The sequence below is a fragment of the Cryptomeria japonica genome, chromosome 2 (assembly GCF_030272615.1).
Source record: "Cryptomeria japonica chromosome 2, Sugi_1.0, whole genome shotgun sequence".
NCBI classification, from domain to species: domain Eukaryota; kingdom Viridiplantae; phylum Streptophyta; class Pinopsida; order Cupressales; family Cupressaceae; genus Cryptomeria; species Cryptomeria japonica.
In genome coordinates this window covers 133,976,234-133,988,562 of record NC_081406.1, presented here as the reverse complement: position 1 = coordinate 133,988,562, position 12,329 = coordinate 133,976,234, and positions in this window count along the sequence as shown.

Below are 12,329 nucleotides of genomic sequence, written 5' to 3'. Positions count from 1 at the left end.
GGAATTTGGCCTATGTGAATGTTCACACGTGTTATATAGAATTTTCATATATTCTGACCCCTAAGATGGGTGTTTATTAGCCTCTTGTGTCGTTTTCCCTATTAGACCTAGGAAATAGGCCTACAAGCAATTAGCCCTCCAATCGGACTTTTCCTGATTTGTCTCACAATATACCTGAACAATCCCTAAAATAAATTATATATTTGGATACCCTTTTGGGCCTTCTACAAGATTCCAAACTTTTGCATCTGGGTTTTGAATACAAATGGTCAAACCCTATTGACCCTATTTTGCCTCTTCTATCCGGTATTGGGGTTTAAGCTCTCAAAAGCTTCACCAGTCAATAAGGAATGAAAAAATGACACTTTCCAGGGGTATGCACCTACTGAAGGGTCCTTTACATGCCTATTTTGACCATCCACCAATCTATTGTTCAGGTTTTCTATCTCCTTTTCCTACTGCCCAGGCTTGCCACATGACCGATGTCAAGCCTAGGGCCTCATCTTAGGATGGTCAAATGGTACCTCCTATCTTTACAACCACTAGGAATAGTTAGTATACATTCCAAATCAACATAATCCTAGGTTTCAGATCAATCCCATGGAGATATGTTGATTTGTGCCCCTATTTGCATTCAAGCCCTTGGTTTGAGGGTTTTACCAAACCAGTGGGATTGAAAATTCTCTTTCTTTCAAGCCTGAATGTTTCAAGGCCTCAAATCAACTCTAGATGATTGGTAAACCTCTGCTACAACTTTTCAAATTCTCAATTCATTCCCACCAATCGTTAGGAATCATGCAAAAACTGGAATTCAAGGAAAATGCAGAAAAAACTCAATAACCGTTTTGTTTGAAGACAAAGATTTCATTCAAAATTACTTCTCCAACTTCTCTAACTGGAAGGCATCATTCCTCCAAGATGATATCACCCCAAGTAAATCCTCCAACTTCCTCAATGCATACAAACAAGCAACCAACCATTGGAATAACCACATTTGAAAAATGTTGCAAGAAAAGTTGCTTGACAACAATTGCAATTTTTTACAACTTTTGACAACTTTTTACAAATTGAGCTTGCCTTCACACAAAAGGTCAAGAATAAACATACTACACATTGTAGACCCCTAAACAACAAAAATACCTATATAATTCTGATACAAGGCCTTTAACCAAGTTGACACACTTTGGAGCCTTATGGCTTATTACATTGCCTGGGCCTAATCAATAGGCCTTCAACACACACACACACACACACACACACACACACACACACACACACACACACACACACACACACACACACACACACACACACACACACACACACACACACACACACACACACACACACACACACACACACACACACACACACACACACACACACACACACACACACATTCTATTCCCAATAAAACCATGAATAAAAATGATGTGGACACATGTCTTGGTGCTCCTACACCATACTCGCCTAGACAAGAAAACTCAAGTCCCTTGAGTTACCAACCGGTTGATTGTAGTGCCATGCTTGAGAATATCACTTTCACTCATCCAAGTAGCTTCAGATTCAGGAAGCCCCTTTCATTTGACCAGGTAGTCTTTGTAAACACCTTTCCTTATTTGTTTTATCACCTTGGAGTCAAGAATGCACTCTAATTCCAATGGTTTTCTAGGCGGTAGATCCTTCATCCACTCTACATCCTCTACCTCAAGAGATGAATCGGGTGCTGCATCTTGCAAAGATCCTTTGAAGGTTGTCAAATCACATACATTGAAGATGGGAGACAATCCCAAATATACTAGAAGTTCAACTTCATATGCATTGTTGCCAAACTTCTTATCTTCTTCATGAGTAGTTTAGAAGGTTGGCCTTTAGGTAACCTTTCTTCCCTTAGATAAGCCATCACTAAATCTCCTACTTTGAACTGAACATCTCTCCTCTTAACATCCGCTCTGAGTTTATATTCATCAACACTTTGTTGAAGGGAAGCCTTAACATGGTCATGAATCGCCTTCATGGTGATAGCAAAATCTTCTCCTTAGGTACTCCTCTTGTCCATGCCTCCAAGATCTTTGAGTTCAAGTATTCCCCTGGGATGTAGGCCATACACAACCTCAAATGCACTTCTCCCTGTGCTCCTATTGACTAAATCATTGTATACATATTCAGCTTGTCCAATCACTAAATCCCAACTTTGTCCATGCTTTTTGGTAAGGCATCTAAGAATATTGCCAAGGGACCTATTAACCACTTCAGTTTGTCCATCAGTCTAAGGATGGTATGCTGATGAAAATGACAAATTGGTACCTAATTTCTTCCAGAGAGTTCTCCAAAAATTTCCAACAAACTTGGATTCTCTATTAGTGACAACATTGAGAAGCAATCCATGTATCCTTACAACTTTGAAAAATAGACCTGTTGTATGAGATGCATCATTTGTGCATTTACATGGCACAAAATAAGCCATCTTGCTGAACTTATCAACAATTACTAAAACACTATCAAACCCCCTAGGAGTTTTGGGCAATCAAAGTACAAAATCCATACTAAGGCTTTCCCAAGGCCTAGGAGTAATCGGTAAAGGCTGATACAAACCAACATTGGTTGAAACACCTTTTTCCCTCTAACAAATAGGACAATGCTCCACAAATCTTCTTACCTTTTCCTGCATCTTGGGCCAAACGTAAAATCGAGATACCTGCTCTAAGGTTTTGTCCAAACCAAAATGACCTCCAAGACTGCCATTGTGCTTCTCTCTAATAATATTCTCCCTCATAGAACATTGAGGAATGCATAACTGACACCCCTTGAAGAGCAACCCATCCTGCAACATAAAATCAGATAACTCAACATGAAAAGTGTCAGCAAACTTAATACATACATCATATGCATCTTTGAAATCATGATCCTCCTTATACATGGCCTTGAGAGAATCAACACCAACACTTTGCAACTGAATTTCTTAAACAATAAGGGTTCTCCTCCTCAAAGCATCTGCAACCTTATTAGTCACACCCTTCTTGTGCTTGATAGTAAAGGTGTAAGGTTGGAGTTGTTCAACCCACTTGATGTGCCTTTGGTTCAAGTTTTCTTGCCCATTTAGAAAACTCAATGCATGGTTATCAGTACAAACAATAAACTCTTTTGGAAGAAGGTAATGGCGCCACTTCTTTAGTTCTTGCACCATGACATAAAGCTCCAAATCATAGGTTGAATACCTCCGCTTAGTGTCATTCAACTTCTCTGAAAAGAATGCCACCGGATGTCCTTCTTAACTAAGGACTGCACCTATTTCCTGCTTGCTTGCATCACATTCAACTGTAAAAAGTTGATCAAAACTAGAGAGTCTCAAGGTGGGAATTTTTGCAACCTTCCTCTTCAAAATATCAAAGCTTTGGGCTGCTTTCTTTTTCCATTCAAACCTGCATTTGATTCCTCCTTTTATAGTGTTAAGGATGGGAGCACAAATATGACTAAAACCCTTGATGAACTTCCTATTAAAAGTAGCCAATCCATGAAAACTCCTAACATCACCTACCGTCCTAGGTGTAGGCCAATTTACAATAGCATCAACCTTAGAAAGATCCATTTTCAAACACCCATTTGAAATTACAAAGCCAAGATACACCAACTCAACTTTCATGAATTCACACTTATCTAGATTTATTACCAATTTCTCCTCATGAAGCTTCCTCAAAACCTAATCCAAATGCTTCAAATTCTCCTCCTTGGACTTGCTAAACACTAAGATATCATCAAGATAAACAATAAAAAACTTTCCAATAAATTTTGCCAATACCTCATTCATGAGGCACCTAAAAGTACTAGGTGCATTTGTGAGGCCAAATGGCATCACCATCCACTCATATAAACCCTCATTGGTTTTAAAGGATATCTTCCACTCATCACCAGGTCTGATTTTGATCTGATGGTAACTTGACTTCAAATCAATCTTTGAAAAGTAGCATGACCTTCCAAGATAGTCCATGAGGCCTTCAATCCTAGGCATAGGAAACTGATACCTAATTATGATCTTGTTGATGGCTCTAGAATCAGTGCACATCCTCCATGTTCCATATTTCTTTGGTGCCAAGACAGTAGGTGCAACACATCAGCTCAAACTCTTTCTAATCAACCCCTTATCCAAAAGATAGTTCACTTGTCTTTCTATCTCCTCATTCTAACTAGGAGTCATCTTGTAGGCAACTTTATTAGGCAAGGTCACATCGGGTATCAAATCAATTTGATGACTGATTTCTTTGATGGGAGGTAGGTTATCAGGCATGTCTTTGGCCACAACTCCCTTGTACCTCTCCAACATGGTTTGCACTTACCTAGGAATCTCTCCTTTCTCACCGTTCCCTTTCTTGGACTCATCTTTTGGGTATAAGACTAAAGTATAGCCTTGGGTCTCATCTTATTTGAGGACTTCCAAAAGCTCCTTTCCACTCAGCAACATGACATGTGGAGTAACAATCTTCTCTTCCCCTTGATCTGGTAAAGGGTCCATCCTAAACTACCTACCATTCTTGATAATGACATACACATTTTTCTCACCATCATGTTGTGCTTTGACATCATACTGCCAAGGATGACCTAACAATAGGTGACAAGCATCCATAGGAAGGATATCACACAAGATCCTATCCTTATAGTCCCCCATTTCAAACTCTACCGAAGTTTATTCATCTACCACTACATGTTGTCCCTTATTAAGCCAGGATACCTTATAAGGACTCACATGAGGCAACCTCTTCAGTTTTAACTTTTCTACCATTTCTAAAGCAACAATATTCTTTGTGGAACAAGAGTCAACAATTACTTTGCAAACCTTACCATGAGACTTACAAGTAGTTTTGAAGAGTGACTTCCTTTGTGGGGGCTCTTTGCATTGGGGTACCTTCAACAATGTTCTCCTTAGCATAAGGCTTTCTCCATCCAAGGTAGGACCTACATTTCCCATGGATGAATTGACACTTTGTCCATCATCTTCCTGCACAAGTTGAGTCCTTCTATTCGGTCCACGTGAGCTAGAAGCTTTCTCCAGGCATCTACTCATAGTGTGACCCACTTGGCTGCAATTGTAACATTTACCAGTCAAAACACTAGGTCCTCTACCTTGGTTACCTTACCTACCCCTACCTAAAGGTCTTCTTCCTCCTTTGAAGCCTCCATTCTTATTATTGAGCTCTCCATTGGACTCCTGTTGATTAGAGTCACCATTTTGAAAAGGAGTATTCCTTTCTCCAAAGCCACCTCTACCTCTAAAATTTCTGCCAACTCTTCCTCTATTATTTTGCTCTCCTCACCTTCTAATCTTATCTTCCAACCTCAATTCCAATTGAAAACATTTGTGCATAGTGTTTTGAGCCATGATGCTGATCTCATCTTGGATGTTTTGTCTTAACCCATTCAGGTGTCTAGCCACCTTTTCCGCCTCTTCTTCATGCTTCTTGGACCTAAGGCTTAACTTGTGAAATTCTTCAGCATATGCATTCACATCCAACTCCCTCTATCTAAGGTTTTGCATCTTCTTATACATCGGAACCTCATAGTCTATTGGTAGGAATTGGTCTTTGATTTTGTTCTTCATCCTCTCCCAAGTGGATATCTTCTTCTTCCCTATGTTCACCCTTTCTTCTTGCAACACTGTCCACCACAACAAGGCAGACCCTTTGAGTCTAGACTTTGCCAAACTCGCTCTTTTCTTCTTTGGTACCTCTTTGTACTCAAAATTATTACTGAGTGCTTCTATCCATTCAAGCACCTCTTCTCCATTCAGGCCACCGCTATAAATAGGTAGACTTTCCACATTATCCATGTTGACTGATTTCAGGGAATCTAAAAACATCTTCTAATCAGGTGCCATATTCTGAGGGCTAGCTTCCTTCTCTTCATTCTCCTCCTATGCTTCATCATCACCAATTCTGTCCTTTCCCTTGGACTGTCCAGTCTCGTTGAGTTTCTCTTCTAGCAACTCCTCTACCATCTTCTTGATGGCCTCTGGGTTCATTGCCTTAGGAGGAATTGTCGAAGCCTCTTCTCCAAATTTTGAGTCTAACATACACTATTCCACCCTTGGTATAGCTCTGATACCAATATGATGTATAGGGATATGGGATGTTCAATCACTTTCTTTGGTTTTTTCTCAATAAGGGTCTCCACTAGGTGTCACCCAATGGACCAATGTCCTTAACCTTCCCAAGGTTATTAGAGTCTTCCCTAGATCCTTCCCAAGGATATCTCCACTCAGGACAACTCACAATTGACAAGGAGTTTCCTACCCCTTAGGTTTCAACCCTTCAACCAAAGTCACCTAACAACCCCACACCCCTAGCAACATGATCTTTACTAACAAGGTGGAATTTGGCCTATGTGAATGTTCACACATGTGTTATATAGAATTTTCATATATTTTGACCCCTCAGATGGGTGTTTATTAGCCTCTTGTGTCATTTCCCCTATTAGACCTAGAGAATAGGGCTACAAGCAATTAGCCCTCCAATCAGAATTTTCCTGATTTGTCTCACAATCTATCTGAACAACCCCCTGAATAAATTAGATACTTGGATACCCTTTTGGGCCTTCTACAAGATTCAAAACTTTTGCATCTGGGTTTTGAGTACGGACGGTCAAACCTTACTGACCCTATTTTGCCTCTTCTAGCCGGTATTGGGGTTTAAGCTCTCAAAAGCTTCACCAGTAAAAAAGGAATGCAAGAATTAAACTTTCCAGGGGTCTATAGGAATGAAAATTTCTAGGGGTCTACACCTACCCAAGGGTCCTTCACATGCCTAGTTTGACCACCCACCAATCTATTGTTTAGGTTTTCTATCTCCTTTTCCTACTGCTCAGGCTTGCAACATGACCGATGTCAAGCCTAGGGCCTCATATTAGGATAGTTAAATGGTACCTCCTATCTTCACAACCACCAATAATAGTTAATATAAATTCCAAATCAACATACTCCTAGGTTTCAGATCGATCCCATGGAGAGATGTTGATTTGTGCCCCTATTTGCATTCAAACCCTTGGTTTGAGGGTTTTACCAGACCAGTGGGATTGAAAATTCTCTTTCTTTCAAGCCCAAATGTTTCAAGGCCTCAAATCAAATATAGATTATTGGTAAACCTCTACTACAACTTTTCAAATGCTCAATTCATGCCCACCAATAGTTAGGAATCATGCAAGAACTAGAATTCAAGGAAAATGTAGAAAAAATAACTGTTTTGTTTGAAGACAAAGATTTCATTCAAAATTACTTCTCCAAATTCTCTAACTGGAAGGCATCATTCCTCCAGGATGATATCACACCAAGTAACTCCTCCAACTACCTCAACACATACAAGTAATCAACCAACTGTTAGAGTATCCACATTTGAGAAATGTTGCAAGAAACGTTGCTTGAGAACAGTTGCAACTTTTTGCAACTTTTGACAACTTTTTACAAATTGAGCTTGCCTTCACACCAAAGGTCAAGAATGAACATACTACACATTTTAGACCCCTAAACAACAAAAATACCTATAAAATTCCCATACAAGGCCTTTGACCAAGTTGACACACTTTGGAGCCTTAGGGCTTATTACATTGCCTAGGCCTTAATCAATAGGCTTTCAAACACACACACACACACACACTCATTCTATTCCCAATACAACCATGAATCAAAATGATGTGGAAACATGTCCTAGTGCTCCTGCACCAAGCAGTCATGACACTACATGCATATGCAAGCTAAAGTACAAAAAAGTGAACATTCATGAAAATGGATATATCCACAAGTTGTCGAATGAATCCCCGAACAGTATCTGCAGTACACAATTAGGAACTGCACCCTACAAAACCATAGTTTAGGTAAAATCACAAAATCACCTAAATACTTACTAAGGAAGGTGATGAAAATTTGAGGGTATCTATACGCCCCCCCATGTTTTGGCTTGCTAATTTAATGAGTTAAAATAGGGTATCATGTTTGCCACATCGAATTGTGAAAGAAGATTGATGACAAATGCTTGTAAGAAGATTGGATACAAGATCAAAAACTAATGGAGAATCATTTGGTAAGAAAGAGGAATAAACCTCAATTCCAACACAACAAAAAGTATGAGGATTTGAGAGCTCTCTAACACAAGATAAAAGATTTAAATGGAAACAAATGCATGAGGATAAAAGGAAGAAGAGATAGAAAGCATGAATACACACTTTGGTGATCCAAGAGAAAGAAAGGAGAACAAAAGGAACCATGGACATCTCGCCCCTAACACTAGGTGATCCATGGAGACATGGAAAACTAGCCCCTAGAGTCTGTCTAGGTGATCCATGTAAGGGAGGAGAGTGAGAACATTGTTAGTTCCACTCAACCTCGTGCATGTGTGTGTAAGTGAGGTTCGAAGCACCTCATAGGAGTCTATGCCCAAGTATGCTACAACCTATAGAAGATGTATAGTGAAAATTTTAAGAAAGTGGTGACATCTCGCTCTAAGAGGCTGCCCTCTGGTTCTGAGAATATCCCACTATATAAAATAAAAGCGGGGACATCTCATCCTGAGAATGACCCACTATATAAGAGAAAGGTGGCAACATCTTGTTATGAAAATGACCCACTGTATAAGAAATACAACTTACAAGAGAAATATAGTATAAAAGGGGCAGTGTGGGTGCCCCCCCTTAAGATGTAAACGTAGTTTAATGTTAATATCTTAAGGAAAGTTGAACAAGGATACCTACCTTCGACACCAAGAAGATATCCATCATACAACAATGTCATAAATCCAAGCAAGAGAGGAAATACTCTTCAAGCAAGGATAAGATAGTTGAAAAGAGATATCTTGCTATGAGTGTAAAGGTGATCCTTGGAGGAGAAGAGATCTTTTCTCAAAAGACATCTACCTCCAAGAGGAGTTGTCTTAGACAAATATAACATCTTCTAGGATGAATGAATGCTTAAGATCAAGAGATATAATCCAACAAAGAATGCAAATCCATAAAAGAAAATTTAAAAAGAATACAGGATTGAAATGATATCAAAGAGAGATTATTTATAACAACACTCTTCTAAAAGAAGGAAAGAGATCCTCATTGGGGACATGCACGTTCACAAACTATAAGGGTTTATCATTAAAGATACTACTCAATGAAGAAAAGAAATTGATGAATGATCAAAGACTTCCAACACTAGGGAGGAGGTCCCAATTAAGGATATGTACTTAAGATCCCCATTAGGGATGCTTGTTCCAATATGAGAGAAGGAATACAAATACACCTCTACAATCAATGATAAATCCTTATAGAAGACACTACTTCACAAAGGGGAACCTTTAATCTTAAGAGAAGATGTTTGAAATCACTCTTGCCCCCCATATATAGGGAGAAGAAATGAGATAGAAATAGGATATTATGTTGGTTCCAAAAGTATGATTGCACGTAAAATTATACCATCTGTAATGGTGGGAAAATGATGAGTGATAAAACAAGAGGAAAACTAACCATTTCCCTCAAAGAGAGATCAGAGTTTCACTCTTGATTATCCTTCAAGCACTTTTCACCATTACATTAGGAAGATAAGGAATAATTCACTAGATCCAATCTCCACACAAAGATGATAGATTGAATTCTGAATGAATCAAGAATGTTGGAATGATCCCTTCTTCCTTGTTTGACTTGGAAAGGAATTGATTAGGCTTATGTAGTGCAAAATTGACAAAGAATTGATTATAACTTGAGATCGGAATATGGGATGAAGTTGTGCACCTGGATCTGGCAGTAAAATGTCAAGACGAAGTTGCCTTGCAAATTTGACGAAAAGTTGTCCGGACTGTGGCGGGAATGTACACGGTCCTCCGAAAAATCTGCGAAACGAAAAGGGTTTTTTTGCCTCTGCAAATAAAGCCCGAATCCGAAAGTACAGTTGTGCACCTACAACCTACACACAAAAAAGAGGGAAATGTGTTGGGATTGGGGGTTTGCCTTTAGGTCAAACCCTAGTTTTTGGAATTAACCAAGTAATGAAAGAAAGTACTTGCAATTAGATGTAAATGAAAGACTGAATTGTAAATCACCTCGAGGGAGGTTGTACTAGCAATTTTGATAGAAATTATTGTGTAGAATTTGTATGTTGAAATCAATCTCCTCTTCAATGGTTGAATCCTTGACTTGAATGCAACACCTAGCCTTGAAGGGAGACTTGAGAATACTCAATGCTAGAAAAGAATGCTCTTGAATGCTTGATCAGTTGTGCACAATCCAATATTATCCTACTTCAACCTATCCAACTTATGAAAATGAGAGAGAGAATTCCCCCTTAAATACATGTTTGAAGGATTTGAATTTCATCATGGACCGACATCGGGGAGGTTTCCCACCTCAGGCACAACCCACAAGACATGCTCTAGGAAAGGTCTTGCGCTAAAATAGGGTAGGGATAGGGGCACCACACCCCTGTCCAAGGGGGGAAATTGGCGCCACACCCTTTTCCTACCCCTTTATCTAGGGCAGAATGCAGTTGGGGTGATGCAGAGGCCAAGGAAGAAGCTATTTTCGCAAGCCAAGCACTCTCTGGTCTCTGATCAGGCTAGAGGATTTGAATTCGCATGCGTGAGGACCCTAATGCAGTCAAAAATTTCTAGGGTCACAATTTTATGACACTACGCCATCATGAATGACAATGAGCCCCCAGTGAGTGAGCTACCAATGTCACATAATGATGAACAACATAATAGCCATTAATGTTATTTAAATACATGATAGATTGAATGAGGTATTTGAATATGACATGTTAAATGCTCTACTATAAGTGAGATTAAAATAATGTATAATATGATGAATGTTTAAAAGTCTCTAGAAAGAGAGGAGTTTATAGGAGAAGAATAGGCCACTAAGTCATACTTATCCTACACACAAGAAATTTCAGGAGGGATAAGTATAACTCATTAGAGCCTTATTCCTAGAAAAAGGGATTTTAGAATGAGTAGAAGATAAAGTCTCATAAGAGGGATTAGAAATCTCTTGAGGAGATTTATAAAGAGATTTGTTCATCACCAACATTTCCTTATGAGGGGGATGAGTGTTGAAAGAAGTAGAAGATGATTTAATTAAGGTGAGGTCATTATCACTACTAAATATAGCATTCACATTGAGAGATGATCTTCTATATACTTTAATGGGCTTAGAATGATTATATCCAAGTCCAAATGAAGCTTCATGTGTGTTATGTTCTAAAGGAAATTTAATTCCTTGTTCATTTGTGCCACAACCATTTCCATTATAGCCACTCTTAGCTAAAATGTGAAAACCAAGACCATAAAGGGATGCAAAATTAGAAAGAGATGGTTGCACCTCATAGGTCTCAGTGCTATATGAATTAGAGGAAGTATTTGAAGAATTATTATAAGTAGCCACAAAGTGGTCACTTAGTTGTTCAGACAAAGTGGGTTCCTCTTTAGGTTCCTCCTTAGATTTCTCCTTCTTAGACTTAGATTTTTCCAAGATACTTTATACTCTCCTACAAAAGTAGGGTTAAAGTCTACAGATCCCCAATCATCATCTAAGAGCACTCCTTTGGGAGGAGATTCTGATTGAGTAAAAGAACCAGGAAGACTGGAAGGAACAAGATCATTAAAGGAAATAGATGTATTTGAAGAACTAGGAAGATTGGAAGAAGAATGGGAAGTAGTAAAACAAGAAGATCCAGTTTTTAATGGATCTTCAAGATTGGTATCAGCTAACAAGGTGTATGTCTTATTGTCATAAATGAACTTGAATTGCCTATACAAATTTGAGGGGACAAATTGAATTCTATAAATCCATGGTCTCCCCAATAGAAGGTTATATGTCAAATTACCAGGCATGATATGAAAAGGTGTAGGTAAAGTAACAGGACCTGCACAAATAAGAAAGGTTATGATACCTAAAGATTGTTTAGCAACATTATCAAAGCACAAATAGAAGCATGTTTGATGAGAGAATGATCCACATTAATCTTATCCAATAAGTCCATACTGCAAATATTAAGGCCAGATCCATTTTCCACAAGGGTTCATTATAGTAGTATCATTGATAATAACCACAATCATAAGAGGATCATATTGATGTCGGATTTTATGAGAAGGTAAATTATCTTGTGTGAATACAATTTGAGCTTTGGGTTTGTTTGTAGAATCAATCAAGGAAGTCATGCTATTAGGTGTCACTATAGGTGGGACATCTAAGTTTTTCAAAGCATCTTGTAACATCCCATGATAAATAGGTGAAGTTTGAACCAAATCCAAAATAGAAATCGGCAGGAGTAGCTTTAAGTTGTTCAATAAGATCATACTCCTTACTAAGAG